The 21,578-nt window shown below is 37.1% G+C and overlaps 1 protein-coding gene across 7 annotated transcripts in view; it reads left to right on the forward strand.

The window, feature by feature from the left end:
* Positions 1-21,578, forward strand: part of PLXNA1 (plexin A1) — a 452,635-nt gene that overhangs the window by 167,308 nt on the left and 263,749 nt on the right. Inside the window, exon 1 of one of the 7 annotated variants that reach the window (XM_039321821.1) lies at positions 3,174-3,194. The exons of the other annotated variants lie outside the window; for them this stretch is intronic. The gene's annotated coding sequence lies outside the window, so the exon portion shown is untranslated. Of the gene's footprint in view, positions 1-3,173; positions 3,195-21,578 lie in introns of those variants that run through there. 7 annotated transcript variants of the gene reach the window in all.

Here is a 21,578-nt window from a genome sequence, read left to right on the forward strand (position 1 = left end):
TCCAACCTTTAACTGCTTAATAGCTAAGCCAATTTCCTCCACAGTAATTAAACTATTCATCCCATTTTGTTGTTCCTCTGAAAGTCTAGGAAAATGTACTGATTGTAAATATTTATCTATATCCAAACCCCTTATATTATCACTTGAATATAATTTTGTGTAAAAGTCCAAAAAGCTTTTTTTAATCAAATCTTGCTGAAAAACCTCAGTATCTTTATATTTTACTTTCTCTATAATTCTAGCTTTCTGTTTCTTTCGTAACTGATAAGCCAACCACCTCCCAGACTTATTCGCATTGCAAAAAGTATTATGTCTCATATACGACAGATTGGTAGCCACCTGATCTGCCATCAACATGTTGAATTGTTCCTTAAGCATCTTTATAGATACCTTTAAATTATTATCAGTAGGGTTAAGAACCAACTCTTGTTCTTTTGATTTGATCTCTTCTTCTATTTCTCTACGTCTTTGTGACCCTTTTTCCCTAAAAACTTTATTCAATTGAATCAAAATTCCCCTCATATATGCTTTACTAGCGTCCCACACCATAGACATCGATGTTCCCTTATTCATATTTATAGTAAAAAAGTCCTTTAAATGTTCTTTACACTTTTGTACGAACTCCTCCCGATTAAATAAGTTCTCATTCAATCTCCAGGATCTTCTATTCCCGTCTTCCGAATATAACTCCATCCACACCGGACTATGATCTGACAATGTTCTAGGAAAAATTTTTACCTTCCTCACTCTAGGGAGGAAGTCACTAGTAATAAAAAAAAAAATCAATCCTTGAAAATGACTGGTGTCTATCAGAATAAAAGGTAAAGTCTCTATCACTTGTATTCCTTTCTCGCCAAATATCAATAAGCTCCAATTCTTCCTTCAAATCAAAGAAAGTCATAGGTAATTTAGTTTGAATAAAAGTTTTAGAGGAACTTCTTTTGTCTATAGTTGGGTCTAAAACCCCATTCCAGTCACCCATCAAAATTACCGATTTATAATCCAACTGAGATATCTTGCCATGCAGCAACTTATAAAATTGTTTCTGTTGTTGATTGGGAGCATATAGTCCAACAATAAGAACCTTTCGGCCTTGTAATAATAATTCCACAAAAAGATATCTTCCTTCAGAATCAGCCTCAATTAGTTTAGCTGAAAAAGTTTTCTTCACATAAATTACCACTCCCCCTTTTTTCCCAGGGGCTGGAGCAGTAAAATGTGTGCCCAGACGGGAATTCATCAAGAATTTAGAATCCTTTAAAGTTATATGAGTCTCCTGCAAACATATCAAATCATTATTATGTTGTTTCAAATAATGGAAAATCTTTCTTCGTTTCTGGGGCACGTTTAAGCCATTAACATTCCAGGTCAGGAACCTGACCATCTCCACCGGCCTGGAGCCTCTGGAGCATGGCCTGCAGATCTGCTGTCGAAGATCTTTTTGGTCTTGCCCCTCCCACAGGCTCTGTAACAACCAAACTTTCACCACTCTTCTGCAACTGCTCTTTTTCTTTACGTTTATGGGCAGCTCGTGTCATCCTTTGCTCTTTTATGTCAGAATTCGGTGCAGCTTGTTCCATAACCATCATTGATGAGGCTCCTGCCATAAGAGACTCTTCCGTCATCCTTATTTGTGGAGGTGGTGACAATCTTGCTTTTAAGATAGACTGATAAAAATCTCTTGCTTTGGAAACAGTAGTTAATCTGTGATGTATCCCTTCATAATTTACTATTATTCCTCTTGGAATCTCCCATCTGAACTGAATTTGACGATGTTTCAACTCATCAGACAAGAAAGTAAAATCTTTTCTGGCTCTTAAAATTTTTGGAGGTATCTCTTTTAAAATTATCATGTCTTGATCAGCAATTTGAAACTTTTGTTTGTAAAAAGCCTGTATAATTTCATTACGGATAGATCTTCTAGAAAAATAAATAACCACATCTCTTGGTAGATTTCTCTGTCTAGCAACCCGTGAATTAACTCTAAAAAATTTTTCTATCTCATTCTCAATTATTTCAGGCCGCCAACCAATATTAGGAGCAATATCTTTCACAATAAGCATCTTTAAGTCTTCCTGAGGGTTCTCCCTCAGGCCTCTGATACGCAATGCGTGTTCCATCTCCCTATATTGTGAAATGATTTGTTCATCCTGTGTAATTTCTATCTTGTTCTCTACCTCCTGCATTCTAAATTCCATCCTTGATGCATTTTCAGTAATCTTTTCCATCTGGTCATCAATCCTTTCTATGTGCAGGGCTAGGCCCTGAAAGGCCAGAAGGATATGGTCTCTTACTTGTTTATTCTTTTTCTCCAATAATTCTTCTGTATTAGCCCTCTCTGCAATTATAAGATCTTTTACCTCCTCCTTAATATCCAAGGCATGCTGTTTTAAAGCATCTTGTAAATCATTAAGAGAAATTGCAGGAGGAGGAGGAGAAGGTGGAGGTGATTTTGGTTTCTGAGATGCAGGCTGAGGCATTGGAGAAGAAATAGGAACCTTAGGGGCGGGAGGCAGATGTTTTGAAGCCATTTTCTTAAGTTCCAAGAAGAAAGATTCTTATTGAAAAAAAAAAAGGGGGGCACAGTTCTTTTAAGTATTCTTAAAAAAAAAGAGAAAAAAAAATAGAGAAAAAAAGAGGAAAGAATAAAAGCCAAATTCTTACTTCTGTATTTAAAGAGTTAATCTGTATCCAGGTTTTACTCTGTAATGCAAATCAGGCAAGAAAGACGATCGCCATTTTAGTTTTCACTTTCCCTTTCTTCTAAAGGGAAAGTGAACAAAAGAAAAGGAAGAGGAAACTTGCTGAAGTTAAAGGCACCATCAAACTTAAGCACAGTCTCTCCTGGTCTGCTCCGTCTGCTTTCAAATACTCACAAGCAGCTGGAAAAAAAAGCAGATGTGGAAACGGCAACTTGCTTCATCCCAAAAACTTTGGAATGAAGTCTCCCTGGAACGCGGAGTTGCTCAGGCTCCGAGGGAGCTCTACCCTCCGATCCCCAAAATAACAGGAATCCAGGGGAGCTCTTACCTCTAACTGAGAGCTCTCCTCCTCCCTTTTTCCCAGGGAGGAGATTCAAGCCGTGGGACAGACACCAGGAACGGGCGGCTTTGTAAAACGCCGCCATTCGTCATCACTGGAACCACCGGAAGTAAATCATTGGCTCTTAATGAATCTGTCACAATCAGATTCAGGTCAGTTTGTACTGTATGTATCGAGACTATTGCAGTGGCCATTGAGGGAAACCAGGCTGATAACCATGCAGAAATGAAAGCTGTATGGAATTTATAAGAGAGAATTCCATGGAAAGGAATAGAATGATTTAACAAGCTGGTAACGAGAGCTGGGAAAACATTAGTAGAGTTTAGAGTAGGCTTGAGAAGCAAGTAATAAAGAAGGGGAGGGGAGTGATTTTGGCAGGGAGTGGGTCACACAGGCAATCTGTTCCTTTTGCCTAGATTTGTTTTTTTTTTTTTTAAAGGTTTTCTGAAAAGTGTCAGGGGAGCTATGGCAAGCCAACAGGCCCCAGGCCAATTTTCAGCTAAACATGTTGTTGTGTAAAATTGTAGTCAATTAATTTAAGACCTGCCAATTTCAACTGCAGAATGTTACAAGATTCTGTCAAATCCTTCCCAAGATGTAAAAGGGGAAACTGGGAAGAGGAGAGCAAGTTAAAAGCGTGTGTGGTAAAAGCGTTTGGCAGCATCTTATGGTTAGAATGAGAACTAAGGATGGTTGCTCCTATAAAGTGCTCAATCCTGCCCTTGTTAATTCTTAAGTCATTGGTTATAATATGTAAGAAAGGGAAGAAGCAAGGACTTGGGATTTCAGAACATTTTCACAAATACATTCCTTTACTTTGGAAAATCAGTTGTGAATATGGTTTGCAAAGGGCAGCAAAGAAAAGAGCCCATTTAAGAACAGATCTGCATTTTACTTGGTGTAGATTGTGTTGTATACGGATTTCAAATTCTGGAATTCTCAGCAATGGAAAACAATTGTGTAGGATTTGTGACAGTATTTGAGGGAATTTGTTTTTTTAAAAGTTGTATAGTGGACATCTTTAAATTAATCCAAGACGATGGGTTCACTGGATATTTTCATTTGGTTAATATGGAACAGAGAGATTGGGATGAGGCAGGCGTGGGTGGAGTTAACTGGAAAATTGGGACCCAAGAAGCTTTGGCAGATGTTTGTGAACCTCTGCAAGAATTTCACCTTGGAGCTGTCAGAAAAAATATCCAGTATTTATCTAGACAGAGTGAAGAATATCCTCCCTCTTAGTTCCATGCAGTACTAGCTAAAAGGAGACTGAACTGAGGGGCTGGAGGAGACGGTTGGAAGAATAATTGCAATAATCAAAATTATGAATTAGTACAGTGTGTGTGGAGGTTCTGAAGAGAGAAAGTTGTAAAATAATTTGTCCAATTTATATAATATATGCATTTGTTCAGTGAAATGGTTAGCTATAGCAGTAATTTGGCTTATCACTATCCATAGCATAAGAATATTAACTTTTTAGTAACTGAAATATTTTTCTAGTTCTAGCACACCAATTTCCATTTTCTTACCTCCAAATATATCTGATCTTTGTGGAATGTCTCAAAAATAATATTTCAACTGTGTATACAGTTGGAGTTGCTGTTGCAGGCGATGGTTTGGATAGCCATCTTTGAAAAGTTTTGTAGAGGAATGTTATGGAACTTGAGTTTTAAATTTTATCTTATTTTTATTTTATTTTTGAATAAGATTGAATTGAAGAATGCCTGATTTCAGAATGACCCTGGGCATTTGTTGAACCTTTATTTATATTATTATTAGGAATTTTTAGCTTGTTCAGCCAGGTTGCAGTTGCCAGGGTGGAGAGATGCTGGTTTCTTTTCTTGACTATTACCAATGTTTAAAGTTTCTACTTTTACACCCATAGTCAGAATCCATCTATATCATGAATGTCCAATCTTTTGGCTTGCGTGGGATGCACTGAGTGAAGAGGAATGGTCTTGAGCCACATATAAAATATATAATTTATTTATGAGACTTATATACTGCTTTAAGTGCAAGCACTCTCTAAGCGATGTACACCAGTAAGCAATGTATATATATATTTACATTGCCCCCAACAATCTGGGTCCTCATTTTACCTACCTCGGAAGGATGGAAGGCTGAGTCAACCTTGAGCCGGTGAGATTTGAACCGCTGACCTGCTGAACACAGTCAGCTAAAGTGGCCTGCAGTACTGCACTCTAACTGCTGCGCCACCTCTATTAATTATATACATTATATATAATTATATACATTATATATAATTAATATATATATTAATTATATAGGTGTATATAATTATATACACCTATATTAATTATATACATTAATGTATATAAATATTGTTAAAGATCACAAAATGTTAAAAGTTTACAATCTTTGGGGGGCACGGCCAGGGCTGCATGCAGCCCACAGGCTGTGGTTGAACATGTCTGATCTATACTTACTTTATCCTTTTCAAAACATTTATTGCAATGCGGGTCAGAAATGCTGTTGTCACCATTCATTTTTATTTTTCAATATGTTTTCACCCTAAATTATTAATTCTAAATTTCTTATGCTTGGTCCTTATTTTACTTCTCCTTTAAAGCAACCTTGGTTTAGTTACTTCCAATTTTTACTAGTTAGCCTTACTCCTTTTCTCACACAGCAGGAAAGTGTCAATTCCAATATCATGCCATTGCCAATATTATAAAAAGACAAAAAATATCTCTTATAAAAGCTGTTTGTGTGAACGTAACATAGGAACATGTTAAGATTCCCACTTCTTTTTCATACAAAGGAAATAACAATCTTTTAAACTTTTTCTTTGCACTGCTGACATGTAATTAAAATACTCATGTGAGTATTTTGTTCTTCAACTTGATAGTTGAATGGATTTCTGGGACTGATTCAGCAAGATTATTAAGAGAACAGAATACATGAAATATTACATTGATACATTTGGTGAATCAGTTCATTGGTTTTAAAATCTTTTTGATGAAAAGTTATAAAATATATTCAGGACCTTCATGTAAAAAGCAATCTCTAAATATAATGTTCATTCATTCATTCATTCATTCATTCATCGTAAATGATTCCTCAGCCATAGAAACAACTCTAGGCAGCTTACACAAAATAATAACCCCAAGCTAATAGACTTACAAGAATACTTCTCTGCAATATTTCAGGGATAGAAGAAACTCAATCACAGACATATAGTAAGGTAGACTCCACTAGAGAGTAGATAATATCCTTAACCTATGCAGGGCCTGCTTTTTAAAAAAGATTTATTAATGCACATAGGGTTAGGGCCATATGAACTTCATGGGAAATGTTGTTCCATAGCTCCATGAGATTTCCAGATTCTCCATTACAGGAGATGGAGAATCCACCGATGGGTTTTCTCTGTCTGCCTGCTCTTGAGACCAAGTAGCCAAATTTGACATGCCCCCTCTTGCCAGGGGCTCCATTCTTAACTTGGTCTCAGCTCTTGCAGACTCGTGTTGGCTTGGCTCTCAGAGATTTCAGGTTAGTCAGAGCAATTCATTGATGGATTCTCCCTAAATTATTGGCTTTTAAATTGGCTACCTTCTTTTAACAATTTCCCCACAGGCACTGAGATCTCAAGTTATTTAAAAGGTGGGGTGTGTGTGTGGGGGGAAAATTCCTCCAGCTTCCCATCCCTTTCCCAGGGCTCTGGTGGGGGGGGGGAGAAGGAACTAGTAGAGACTACCTGCTGTGCCTTTCTCCCCAGCTCCCAAGGGTTTTCCCCAGTTTTGGGGGAAAAATAGCAAGCTCCAGACTTGGATTCAAGTTGAATCCGAATCACCAGAGCTCGCTCCAACAGCCCAGGGCAAACGCAGGGGCCATTTTGGTTGCCCTTGCAGACAAAAGAAGCTGAAGGGAAGCTGATTTTTTCAGCCAAATCAAGTCCCAGAGCGGCGAAATCGCAGTGCACACCTAGCGCTGCATCCACCACCCCCCAACACCCAAAAAACACAGAAAGGCCGCGGAGCCCATTTTCGGAAGGAAACGGCCCGCGGCTGCCATTTTTCAAGCCCCAAAAGTAAACGGAGCCTTTTTTCCTTTTGGCAAGGCTCCTGGCAACTAGGCAGCTGGGGCGGGGTAGGCTCCGGAAGAAAGCCGACCCAGCATCGCAGCGTGTGCGAATCCGTGGATGCCACGTGAGGCCCTCTAGGCCACGGGAGGCCTTCTAGGCCCATGAGGCCTACCTCGCTGTAGGCGCGGCCTAGGGGGAGCCACGTGGTAGGCCAGGCACAGCAAGTCATATAGCAGAGCACAGCATCTATCTATCTATTTATCTATCTATCTATCTATCTATCTATCTATCTATCTATCTATCCACACACACATAAAAAAAACAAGGCTATCAAATGAAATATAAATCGGTGGTGGGGGGGAAGCCTGTAACCTCCTTCAGTCTTGGTAGCCGCCATTTGATACCCTTTACTGATCACCTCAGGCCTTCAAACCTCCTCGAGGTTGTCCTGATCTTTTTGCCTTTTTCTTTTACTGGTGCACACTGCCTGGTCACCTAAGGCCTCCGGGTGGAGCCCAGAGAGTGGTTCCAAACGTGCCTTCAGTACCCGCCTCGCCTACCGTGACCGTAGCCCAGAGAGAATTTTTTGTTGGTCGGGTGATCAGGGGGGCAGTCTCAGTATTTGCTCCAATCTTGCTTCCGCCAACTACTTGCCTGCCAGAGCTTTTTCTCAGCGCTTGTTCCTGAGATTGTTCTAAAGGGATGGAGGGATCCTCGTTGCCTCAGTCCTTGGGCACGACCTCTCCACCTCCCAATTACGGCTGCAACGCTCCTTCTGGCCAGAAGGCGGCAGGCAAGTGCAAAACCAAGACCCATCACTATGTGTGTTGCTGCATTCTGGAATATTTGTAGCTTCTGAGTAGTTTTTAAGGAGTCCCTGTGTATAGTGCAGAATAGTCCATTGGTCCCCATGGGAGGTGATTAAATCAGGAATGATTGTGAAATCGTGACTTATATACAATTGATCTATAAGATGGGCCTATGCAAAGACTCTCCTAACCACAGATGACACTTACTTATTGAGGGTTAAATATAGAATAAGCCCCATATTGCATACAAATTCCACCTGTGGAAGCATAATTCCATTGAAAACTAAGGACAATAGGCTCCTGAAAATAATAATTCCTTGAATCCAAAGTCTTCAAATTTCAAGTGGATCTCTTTTCTAGCTTTTTGTGGGGAAAAACCTACAGACTTACTTTATGCATAGTATATAAACTAAAAGGTTCGCTATCTACATTTATAATGTTAGCTTAATGTTTCTGAAGACTACAGTGGTAGAATGGAGGAGACATGGAATATCATTTTCTTCAACATCTTTATCAACAATCTGGACGAAGGGATAGATGGGGAACTCATCAAATTTGCGGACGACACCAAACAGGCAGGAACAGCCAACACTCCAGAAGACAGGCTTAGGATACAGGAGGATCTGGACAGACTTGAACACTGGGCGCTATCTAACAAAATGAAATTCAATGGTGAAAAAAGTAAGGTTCTACATTTAGGCAAGAAAAACCAAATGTACATGTATAGTATAGGGGGTTCCTTGCTCAATAGTAGTAACTGTGAGAGGGATCTCGGAGTCCTAGTGGACAATCATTTAAATGTGAGCCAGCAGTGTGCTGCATCTGCCAAAAAAGCCAACACAGTGCTAGGCTGCATTAACAAAGGGATAGAATCAAGATCACGTGATTAATACCACTTTACAATGCCTTGGTAAGGCACACTTGGAATACTACATCCAGTTTTGGTCACCACGATGTAAAAAAGATGTTGAGATTCTAGAAAGAGTACACAGAAGAGCAACAAAGATGATTAGGGGACTGGAGGCTAAAACATATAAGGAACGGTTGCTGGAATTGGGTATGTCTAGTTAAACGAAGAGAAGGACGAGGGGGGACATGATAGCTGTGTTCCAATATCTCAGGGGCTGCCACAAAGAAGAGGGAGTCAAGCTATTCTCCAAAGCGCCTGAAGTCAGGACAAGAAGCAACGGGTAGAAACTAACCAAAGAGAGAAGCAACCTAGAATTAAGGAGAAACTTCCTGACAGTTAGAACAATTAACCAGTGGAACAACCTGCCTCCAGAAGCGGTGAATCTCCAGCCAAATGGCTATCCAGTTTTTAAGAAGAAACTGGACAGCCATTTGTCCGAAATGGTATAGGGTTTCCTGCCTGAGCAGGGGGTTGGACTAGATGACCTCCAAAGTCCCTTACAAATTTATCATTATTATTATTAAAAGGGTGACTTGTAAAATATGTATGTATCCTTAATCTTTTTTTTTTCATGGTATTTCCTATGTGATTTAGCATAATTCTGGACTTTTGCAAGGGGTTGTGAGATAAATAATATTTTGAGTATTCTTACAATTCTGTTTTGTTTGACCACAGCCTTTGCTTGTATCATGTGTTGCTCCTTAATCTTCTGTAAGTGAGAGAAAAAAGAAATACCAGAATAACATTCAAGATTCCTTCTACCTTGGTGCTGTCAGTTGATTGTTGCTTAGTTTTGTGGAGTTTTTTTTTTTTAACAGTTTACCCTTTGAAAGCTGAATGCAACAAAATTTCATTTTAATGTATGCTGACTAGTAGTGTACATTTAAAATGACAATAAAGTTCTATTCTATTCTATTCTATTCTAGCTTGCAAGATTCTTTTGTTAAAAGTACATAATTTTATTAAGTTTTTACATTAAAATAGTAAAATGTAATACAGACTAAAAGAAAAAATAATAGAAAGGGAAAGAAAGATGCAAAGGGGAAGAAAAATCCCCATATAAAATAGAAAGAAAAGGAAGAATATAGTGAAGAGAAAGAAAAAAATATATAAGAAGTAACTTCCAAAATAACTACTAAGATTCTTAAGAATCACATGAATATATAAAAACACCTGTTTGAGAGAGGCCTTAGGCAGTTTTTCAGCTAATTATGTAAGAATAAGCTCTAAATATCATTACAAAAAGAAAGCCAGCTTGTTCACCATCTGCCTAAGGCCTTTGCTTTTCTTTCCATTGGCTTTACTGTGTCTGCTCTGAAATACTTTGGCCTAAGACTTTAGTCTTAGCTGTACTTACTGAGAAGTATTTAGTACTTCAGAAATACAATAGGATTATTTCCAAATAAATATGATTATATTTGGACTATCAGTATCATAATAGTTGGTGTTTTACTATGTCCATTTCTCCTGTTGTTTCTTTCAAAACATTTGTATTATTATAGTCCATTCAGAAGAGCACTACTTGTTAAGTCTTCACTGTGAGTATGAATGCTCCATTCCAGGTTTCTACTTCCATTTCTACTTAACTGTATAAAATTGTACACCCTAAATTTCACAGTAGCTTTAATATGCAGAAAGAAGATTGGGAAGCTCCATACCAACACTAAATTTTGGTTGTTCTTCCATTCACTTAATGTTGATTGGAAACAACATGGATGACTCTGTGTTGAGGAATTGGAGTTGGAGGGGATTGTTGTAGTATTTATGCTTCAGGATCCTCCTTGGCATATTTCCAGGATCTCCTTGGTAGGCTTTCAACTGCTGCATGCAGAAATTGTTCTTGGGTAGGTGTGCTTAATTTTTCTCTCCAGTTTTCTGGTGGAGAATGAGCAGAGCTAGACCAAATGGAAGGCACTCTAATTACAGTTGAGCTGATTTTTTTAACAGTTCCCAAACAACTTCAAGGAGAAGATACAGTGGAATCCAGGGCTGTTCTCTTTATTGATGTAACCAGAAAGATTTGTGCAGAGAATCTTTATTATGTATTGTGTATGTATTTTGGGTGTTAAAGGAGTATTCCAGAGTATACTCTGGAATGCTAGGTGAAATGTCTTGGCTTCAGTAAATTGTGCTTGTAAAATATATCTGTGCACACCTTGATATGCAAGTGCATTTCCCCAGCATGTCTGATGAGTAATTTTCCCTGACCTCACCAGTAGCTTGTTAATATTTTACAAGAAAACAAGAGCAAGTTGTAAAGCAAACTGCAAACACAATCCCACACACAATTTAAAAAAAACTTGAAAGCCCATCATTATCTTTGTATTAAAGTAGTTAGAAAATTCTGGACAAATCATGCCATTTGAATGCAGGCAACTGATCTCTGGCTGCGATTCAAGTTTAGCACAGGTTGTATACGTCCTAAGTTCTGTGATGAAGCTGGAAGCTACAATGCAGGAAATTTATAGGTCTAGCCTAGGCAACTGGAGTTTGAAAAGAGACATTTCACTACTGCTTCCATGGGCTTTACGTTGTTCTAAGCCATCAGAATTATTATTTCATTTTATTATATTACTAATGTTGATGTATTCTTGATTTGTCCCTCTAGTTAAAAGAGCTGTTGCATCCTCCTGAACAAGAATGACTAGCAAACATGCTTTGTTTTGAACTGGGACCTTGTCTGAAGGAGGTCTGAGGTTCAGCACCTACATATGTGACATTGTTAAAATCAAATAGTTACCATTTCTTTCTATATGATTGAATACTGTTGAGTGTTTAAAGGCAGATTAGTACAGTATCATACACTATTTTGTTCCAGAAATCCTGTGCTGGAAACCTGCATAGAAAGAACCAGGAGTTTTGTTTGATTTTCATCTTTTGTTTATTATATTTGCTTCATTCAAAACTTTTACTAAAATTGATTTTTAAAAAAAGAAAATTGGTATAATTTGTATTTCAGTTTGAACTAGGATTTGGGCTACGGTTATAATATCTAGCAAACAAACAAAATCTGACTGATTTCTATATGGTGGTAAAGAAAAAAAGAAAATGCACCTGGCTTTTTGTGTGTGTGTATGTGTGTTTGTGGAGGGTTTTTTGGTGTGTGATGCTACTTAGAGTGATCAGATTTTTTTCAGTTCAGGTATGTGTAGACCTAATCTGGTTATTTTGCTTACATACACCTTGGTAATAATTACTGTATGGGTGTATTTTGTTGTGTCCATTAATCGTTCTAACTTTGTTTTTTTATTTTTATTTCTTTGTCAAATATTGTTTACCAATATTGGCCAAATACCTATTTATTTAAAATGCATACAATTCGAAGTGAATCCTGTGTCTGCCAAAATTAGGACAATGACAAGAAGCTATAAAAACTCCCAAATTCACATAGCTGTCTCAATTGCATAGCTGAATATATATAACTGTCATATTTTTTATACATGTTCTGCAGCAAATTCAGGTCAGCCACATTTGTACATTTCAGCTTTCTTTGTAGTTGAATTTTCCCTTTTGTTTGTTGATAGTCTACAAATTTTTTTTTCTTTTGCTGTTCTTGGCTTTGCTAACTTAAGCCACTTGGACTGTGTTCAAGGAGAGTTCCTTAAATCAGGCAGACATGTCTGGCGTGGAGTGCTTTGTTCTCTGTAGCATATGCTGCTTGCATTATCTAGTGTTAATATTGAAGAATAGATAGGTGTAAGTGAATGTCATTCATATTGAATTCCCGCTTCAGATTGTGGAATAGACCAAGAGACTGGAATAGACTTGTGGATTGTATATGATTCTAAGTACACAGAGAGGGGCAAAAGGACTTGTTTAGAGACCTACTGAGCATACAACCATACCCAATCTTGTTTTGTCTTTCTTCATGCAGAGAATAATTATTAGCAGTCTATCTGGAGAAAAGCAAGAGTGATAAACATGTGTGTATACCTATTTTCTTTGTCTTGCATAACTCATTCAAGCATGACTCAGCGGGGACAGGTGATTTGGGGACTGCCACCATTCTTCTCACCAAATGTATTATTCTGCTCCTGCTATCAGCCATGTTGAATTCATTTAGGGCAGGAGTGTCAAACTGGCAGTCCGTGAGCCGGATGCGTCCTACGCAGGCCATGCCCACCCTGGCTCCGCAAAGGCAAAAAAGTCACGCTACGTCACAGTATGTCACATGACGGGATCGAGTTTGACACCCATGACTTAGAATTTTGCAGACCTCAGTACTTTTAATTTCTTCATTCTTTTCTTCAACACTGAAGGTGTGGGCTGCATCTTGTTTCCGTGTATATGTGTATTTTTTTTCTTTAACTCTATGCATTATTTTACTTGATTCCAAAAGGTCCCAGTTTGGCCCTTGGGGAATTTATGAATTACCGCATTGCATGAATAATTTTGTGCATTTTTAAAAGCATGCTTCCTAATTATAAACGATCACTCTGATATGAGATGTGATTAGGATTCTTTATTCTACTTGCATTAGCTACTTTAACCTTGTCGAGGTAATTATGTCTCATTTAGAATTCTGATTTATTTATCTGGGTATTATTCTATGGTTATGTCTGATATTATTATTTGGAAAGGATACCTTAGGAAAATTGCTTTAGGTTAATTCTCTGGTGTTTCTATTTCATTAATATTTTAAAGGATTGTGTGTAGATATTTTAAAAATATTCTTAAACGTTAGAGATGAAGTGGTATTTGTAAAATAAAAGTTAATGAATCAGCAAAGTGTTCCTCAGAGTGATTGAGGTCAGCTCTTTCACCATCCTCTCTCTAATAAACATATGTACTATTGCTGTATCATTAGAATAACACTAAGTAATCTTCAATATTAGTTAAAAGTTTGGTTGTGTGTCACAATTAGCAGTCTATTTTTATGAAAATTATAATTTATGCATTTTAAAATGCCTGAAAAATTAATGGAGTAGATATTTGATGTAGTTCATTCTTTAGTAAAGAATTAATTCCATCCCATTTGTGAAAATAACGAAAGAGGCTGTTGTGAAAAGTTAAGTAGAATTACCCCTGAAAAATGATGGAGCAAGAGTGTCAAAATAATTTAAATTGCTGTTTGTGTGCTGTATTTTTAAATAAAATACTTAAATCATATAATTTATTTTATTGATTTAATCTATTTTTATTAGATTTAATCTATTTACAACATTAAAACAAAAACATATACTTAAATTACTATAAATTACTGAATTTTGTCAGCAAATGTCCAAGTGGTTTCCTGTTTTGTATTCCATCTTCAGTCTCTAACATTTCTGATAGCTAACTACAATCTTGGTCTGATTTAATTATCAGTCCAGTTCCCTTGAGAAATCCATACTGATGGGAAACATAGTAAGAAACTGAAGATCCATTATCAGCACAGTAGATTTACTTGACTACAATAGAAATGAATGCACCTTAAAATCTAGATGGCCACTAACTTTTACCCGTCCTAGAGGAAATTTTTCAAGCTCTGAAGAACTTCAGGGAGAAAGAATACTAAGAAAATGGAGATGGCAATTCCTGAAGGAACTCCATTTTTCCTCCTCTTCCTCCTCTTCCTCCTCCTCCTCCTGTAAATTGGTCATATGGCAGTAAGATGGACGGAGTTAGTTGACTGGCATAGTTTAACACTAATAAAACTTTGGACTAAATGAGTCAATTTTGCAGATTAAAGAATTTGCATAACATCTTTTTCCTCCTTCCAGTAATTATGAATAGGTTCAGTAATTCTACAAAAAGTTCACAGAGCCCAGCATGGTAATTATTTGATTTTAGTACTATTAACACTGATGATAAAGTGAACCCTTTACTTAGATAAGTGTGATGTATCAATAATAGGGAATAATACATAATGTACTGGGGAAATTTGGGGGAGGCACAATAATCTCTATGAAATGTTTTAGAAGCTGCATGAACCATTCTTATGCTCATATTAGGCATTCTTGATTGGTGCATTAAACCGTCTCTTCAATTGGAAATGCTCAGAGGAATATAACAATTTTAACCCATGTGACCCAGTACAAGCAAAGTCCCTGCACAGAAGAGTTTTAACCCTGCTTCCTCCCAATATTTACTTGATGTTAATAGTAATGGAGAAATAAGGATTGGTTCTTCATCCCTCAACTAATCACTGGTAGGGCAGAATGAAAAATGGAATGTGACTCCTACGACACAACCTCTTGCTCTGCAAGTGACTTAAAGTATAGTGTAATTCCAAAACGTTTTTGTCTTATTTTGTAGCTGAGAAGCACTTACAAAGGGAGAATATATAATTTTAGAAAAAACAGTTAGTGAATCCATGCTAGTAAATTCAAAGTACAAGCAGAAGAATGTCATGTTCTATTTTACTAGTACCTTTTTTAGCAGATAAAAATTAGAACAGCAATATGAATTGTTATAGCCATAGACATATTTGGAGTATATTATTCACCATCCTTTTTTCCAGAGGGGAAAATATGTATCTGATGATGTTGAAGTAATTAGAAATTGCATGTCTGTCTGTCTGTCTATCATCCATCTAATTTATATATAGGTAGTCCTCAACTTACAACTATAGTTGGAAATGGAATTTCTGTCATAAGTTGTTGCTTTTGTACGTCAAGCCAGACCTGATTTTATGACAATTTTTACAGAACTTATTAAGTGAATCACCACAGTTTTATGTAAATCACATGGTTGTTAAGTGAATCCAGCTTCCCTGATTAGTTTTTTTTCTTCTGGAAATTAGCAAAGAGATTTGAAAATCATGACTACCTGCTTGCAGGGTATAAATATCAGCCAGGTGCCAAATGTCTGAATTGTGACTGCATGACTGTGGGGGTGCTGCATGGTTGTAAGTGTGAGTACAGGTTATAAGTCACAAATCCAAACCTCTGGCAAAGTTTCCCAAGTCCAGGGGTAGGCAACCTTGGCTCTTTTATGACTCATGGACTTCAACTCTGACCCTGCCCAAGATCTTTATAATGTGCATAATTAAATGAATGGCCATAAATCAATGACCGATTATCTGTAGTTGCCCATCTTAAAAAACAAGTGACTCTGGATGGCATACAACAAGGTTAAAAAATGTTCGTAAACAACAGCAATGATGATGATGATGATGATGATGATGCTTGGTTGCACATTCAACCAGATGTTCTGTTCGGATTTATCCCTTTGAATAAATTTCAGAAGAATGTGTTATTATCAGATAAAGAACCCTGAAGAAATTGATTTGCTGCATAGGACAGTATCAATGTGCACATAATGAAGTTCTTTGGAGGAAAAGCAAATGTAAATAAAATAAATAATTATTATAAAATACTTACTGTTTTCGATAATTAGAAAATATGTTTTGAATATGAAATATGTTTCATATATATATATATATATCTGTGTGTGTGTGTCTGTGTGTTTGTGTGTGTACGGTATACATTTAAAAGCTTTAATTTTATAATTATCCAATTGTATATATAAGTAATGCGAAAAGAAACAGAAAAAAAAGCTCTAAGAGTGAACCTGTACTTCAGATATTCCTGAAGGATGCTGTTGGGATAGTAATTATATCCTAAAAAATGTTCAAAGGGTTATAAGATGTCTGGAAGTATTATCCATGACCTCCAGTCAGGATCCAAATTAGAAATGACATCCATATATTACCATTTAGTAAATTCAGAACCTTTGCAAGACATAGATAATCTTATACAACATGTTGAAAATTTTCTGAAGCACTTAAGGTGTAGCTTTTTAATAGTACAAAATGAGGATTAGTTTCATGCTGATATGCTTGAAACTTCATTATAAGTGATCGTAACTATAGACCAGGAGTCTTCAGACTTGGCCCTTTTATGACTTGTGGACTTCAACTCCCAGAATTCCTCAGCCAAGTCACAAGTTTATAGACCCCTGCTATAGACTCATGCTTACCACTACAGACTGCATATGTCAGGTTATGTCTTGAAAGCAGAAGAAACTGTAAAGAGATAAGGCTGAACCCACTGTCTAGCAAACTCTCACACATTTCTAATAGATTTAATTAAAAATCAAATCAACCCAAAGATTCTGTATGTGATTCTTAATCAGTTTGAAGACTCCAGGAGAATAATGTAATTATACCAGTCATTTAGTTACAGTAATTAAAACTTTAATTAACATCACTTCTAGCCTGTAGCTTCCCTAAACAGGACAGAGAGTTGAGTGCTTCATCCTTGGTACCCTTAGAATCTGCCAAGACCACTTAGGCCTTTTTGCTATTGGAGTCAAAGGAACTGTTTTGTTTTTCATTTGCTTCCCCCTCCCCTCCCTTGTGTTTGTTTTAACATCACAAGACTGCTTGGAGAAATTATGTAAATACCCTTTTTGAACCCTTTGCATGACAACTATATTTTAGACAGATTCATTTCTTATTCCTTTAATAAACTGTTGGATTGGCATGAGTTGCTTTGTATATAGAATAGAATAGAATAACAGAGTTGGGGAAGGGACCATGGAGGTCTTCTAGTCCAACCCCCTACTATCAGAGCCCTTATTTCAAAGACGTTAAGTTTTGGGGCAAAATTTAACAAGCTTAAATGAAGGAATCTTATTTTAGAGCTTTCTTGATTCCACAATGTTCTGTGAAAGACTCAGCAGTGCCAAAGCATGTATTTTGAAATGCGCTGTTTGGTCACTTCGTTGTCTTTGTTCTGTTCTATGTAATCCAGAATATAAACATGTTTGTATCTTCAGAAGTCTAAATCTGTCACACGAGTGTTTAGAAATGTACCATTAATGGTTAACTGTTTATTAAAGTTATGCACTGAGATATCTTTAGAAAGCAATCAGTTTTAGGGATTGACTTCAATTTGGGAACTTAAGTAATGGAACTAGGAACCTGAATATAATAATAAAATAATAATAATAATCAGGGTACAACTTCCAGTGACAGACGTTTAAGCTTTTAATCACCTGCCTTGATCAAAATGCTGAACCTGGGGTTCATGTTCAGCATATGTTTTTTTAAAGCTTTTTCACAGAGGGAAGATAATTGTCCAAATGCCCTCATTTTTACTACCCCTCTCTTCTTTCATTTGTGCTATGCAGTTTGACATCATCAGCAGCTGAAACCTAGAATAGGTATCATAAAACAAACTATCAGAATAGTTTATATAATCTGAATCCAGAATAATCCATTGGAATCAAAATTATAACTGTAGCTCACATTAATTATGTAGTCCGAGGCAAGGAGAGAAATGGCCATTTAAAAGTATTATTCCAAATGCATTTACTTATTTGTTCCTGTCTTAAAATTTGGCCTAAAGGTATAAATGTATAAATGTAAATTAAAAGATTTCATTCTTGGCTAGCTCACTCTTTCTGTTAGAGCTTCAGCAAGGGTTTTAGAAAAGGAGGGGGAGAGCAAGTTTCAGTGACATAAATGCATTCTGGCTTCTACCTTCTCAATTAATTTATTGATAAAAGTGTGGGATGTACATTAAAAATGAAAATATGGAGAGAAGGCGGGGGAAACAAGGATTTGAATATATGTATGTATGTGTGTGTGCACGCAAGAAAAGGGATTGGGAGCTTAGCCTGATTAAAAATCCTGCCTGAAGCATGTGTTCAGAAGTAATTTGTTTCTGCATACTAAATGTGTATAATTTAGTGTGGTTGTTTAGAGTGAGGGGAAGAATTTTGCCTATATCCAAATGCATTTTTCTTCCATATTCGGGAATTGGCCAAGATTTTTAAATAGACTGCTGGACTTCCTTGCTGAAATCTCGGTACAAATTGTCAGGGGAAGAGAGAGGAACAGGGAATTGTTGTGGGTGGAAAATAGCCTGCTTTAATATTTGCTGGATAGAAGAAGGAAATTGAGAAATGGATTGTGTAGAAGGAAACAGAATTGTATGTTCTTTGGTTGTAGTTTGGTAGCAGTGGAGGTTGATTTATTACTTTAAAAAAAAACAACCCACATTTTAAATTTATCTTTGTCAGAAACATGCTGGCACCCTGAAAACTTTGTCTTTCAATTCTAAGTATGTAGTAAAGTACAATTGTTTAATAGTGAGAGAAAGAATGAGAGGAAAGCACTAATCGGTAATTTTTCTGTTTAAAAATTCCAGCCATTATGTTCAATTAGTCAATTACAAATAGTATAAGAAAGCCTATATTTTACTATCGTATAAATAAATATGTTTATTGACCTTTGGATATTCTTCATTTTTAAATTGAAATAATGAGTTTCAGGATAAGATAAAATCTTTTTTAACCATTATATAATCAAAACATCACAGATAGCCCTCGTGACCTTTTTTTCTCACTGACCTTTCAAGATTATGATGGTGCTGAACAAAGGGATTTATGTCCCATGCCATTGCAGAGCCCTGTGGTCACATGATCAAAATCTGGGCACTTGGCATCTTTCCTTCACTTATGACAACGGGAGTGCTTCAGCTCCTACCATCTGCCTTTCTTCCCTCCCTCTATGCCTTTTTGGCCATTGCTGCCCTGTTGCTGCCCTGTGCTTCATCGCCCCAGCTTACCTTCCACTGCTGACAAGGCATGGCTGGCCAGGCTATAAAAATAAAATAAAAATAAAGCCAAAAACTGCCTAAGAGCTGCAGCATGCTAAAAAGCCCGTTGCAAAAATAAATCTGGGGTGAGGCTTCACATTCTCCCCCCCCCCCCCCCCGGAAATAAAAGAAAGCAGCAGCAAAGTCTTTTTTAGCACCTCACAGCCTGGGCTACTTTTGACTATTATCCATGGTGCAAAGCTCATCCTCAGCCTGGCTTAGCAGCTGGAGACAGTCACTTAATTTATTAAGGTTCAGGGCATTGGGATCAGTTAATGCACTAGGATCAGTTAACGGCCCACAATTCTTAGTTAACTATTGCAATGGGGAGTGCTTGGATTGCAGTTGCAATCATGAGGTATCTCACTTTACAACTGCTTCACTTAGTGACCAACATTCCAGGCCCAATTGTGGTTGTAAGTTGAGGGCTACTTGTATCATTTTTACATTTTTCTTTTTATCATTTTTACTGGTGTGGATATTTGTTTAAAATTGGGCATTAATTCATTCATTGATTGGTATTGAAATAGTGATTTATTATTGTGCCACATTCTTCTTCAGCTGTAAGATGAAATTGCATTTATTCATTTATGGCGGTGGTTCTCAACCTGTGGGTCGGGACCCCATTTGGGGTCGAACGACCATTTCACGGGGGTCGCCAAACAATGCACTCTGCCATTCCCCCCCCCCCTTTTCCTTAGCTGTGCTACTCCCTTTTATTCTATTGGCTTTTGAAAGCCAATAGAATAGACTCTTTTGAATAGAGTCTAATTCTATTGGCTTTCAAAAGCCAATAGGAATTGTCCAGGCTGTCTCTGCCCTGCTGAGCCCGCCAAAAGTCCCATTCTGCCAACAGTGCTGCACCAGTTGAGTAGTCCTCAACTTACGACCGGTTGAGTAGTCCTTGACTTACGACCGGTTGGGGGTCGCGGCATTAAAAAGGTTGAGAACCACTGATTTATGGCTTCTGCTCTGCCTTTCCTCTGATAAGCAGAGTTCCACGTGGGTAACAATAATTTTGTTTTTAAAAAGCCAATTTAAAATGTAGTTTCAAATGCAGTCAGAATTTCAATTGAACTACTAATAGAGCAAATATGATCTCCCTATCAAATCTTCTATTCCTAAAGATATTCTTAAACGAATATGTTTTTGCGTGCTTGTAGGTAAAAAGCAGAAGAAAAGTGAATCTGATCTTGCCTGGCAGGGAGTTACCAAGCCTAGGAGCAAACACTGAGGGGGTCTCTCTCCCCTAGTAATTGTGGCTATTGGTTCAATCGTGCCAACATAGCATAAGTTAAGGGCTTCTTTCTCATTAGGTGATCTTAAATAGGCTGTGGATGTAATCCAGATTATGTACATTTGTGCTGTGATGTACTATGTGGCAAATTGTTTATCAATTTATACAGTAGTAGAAATAAAGGATTTTATATTCAAGAGACATGTTCCATTACTTGAAAAATATCTGCAGAAGCTGGAATGAGCTTTCTTAACAGGTAGATAGTTTGGAAAGTTAGAAAGTCGGGAAGAATATGCTAAGTTGCAGTGTAATGTTTTGTTTGAAAACATAGTGGATAATTGGGACAACGAAGCAGGATTCAATTCAATTATAACTCAGTTATAATCTCTTCCATTGTAGGTGTCCAGTGCTGTAGATTTATAGTGCAATTGTGAAATAGCACTTTGGCTGTAGAAAGATAGGGAGCGTTCCAAGGGCTTAGTCATTCGTTATCCCCAATCTAAAACTGTTCCTTCTACCACTAAAGCTGCAAAGATCAATTTATATTATCCAACTTTCACTTGGAATTAAAATCCTGCTTGTGTACAATTTTCAAACATTTAATGTGATTTGATGATTAATTAAGGGTTAATAAGTTAGCGATGGTTAAGAGCCCATCAGGCCAATATGATGATTATTAAAATGCTTTAATGTTTTTTCCCTAGCTATGTTGCTTGAATGGTGTTTATGAAGAGGGTGATAAATTGAATGGGGCTTTAATTTCATTCTGTTCTACTTGCTACAACCTTCTGTTCAGTAATTAACACCAGAGGTTTTCTCAGCACAAACGCTTCCCTGCAGGATTTTCTGCTTTAACTGACCTTCTAAAATCTAGAAATAGTATATGCTGTGGATATTCTGCATTACTTGCAGAAGTTTGTAGCAAAGATTTAATCAAAGGTAAAATTAACCAAGGGACTAATTCCCTTATCAGATGGTTAATAACTGAAATTTCTTTCCTCTGGAAGGT

The sequence above is a fragment of the Crotalus tigris genome, unplaced genomic scaffold (assembly GCF_016545835.1).
Source record: "Crotalus tigris isolate CLP2741 ecotype Arizona unplaced genomic scaffold, ASM1654583v1 scf7180000023829.5930981, whole genome shotgun sequence".
In the NCBI taxonomy this organism is placed as follows: domain Eukaryota; kingdom Metazoa; phylum Chordata; class Lepidosauria; order Squamata; family Viperidae; genus Crotalus; species Crotalus tigris.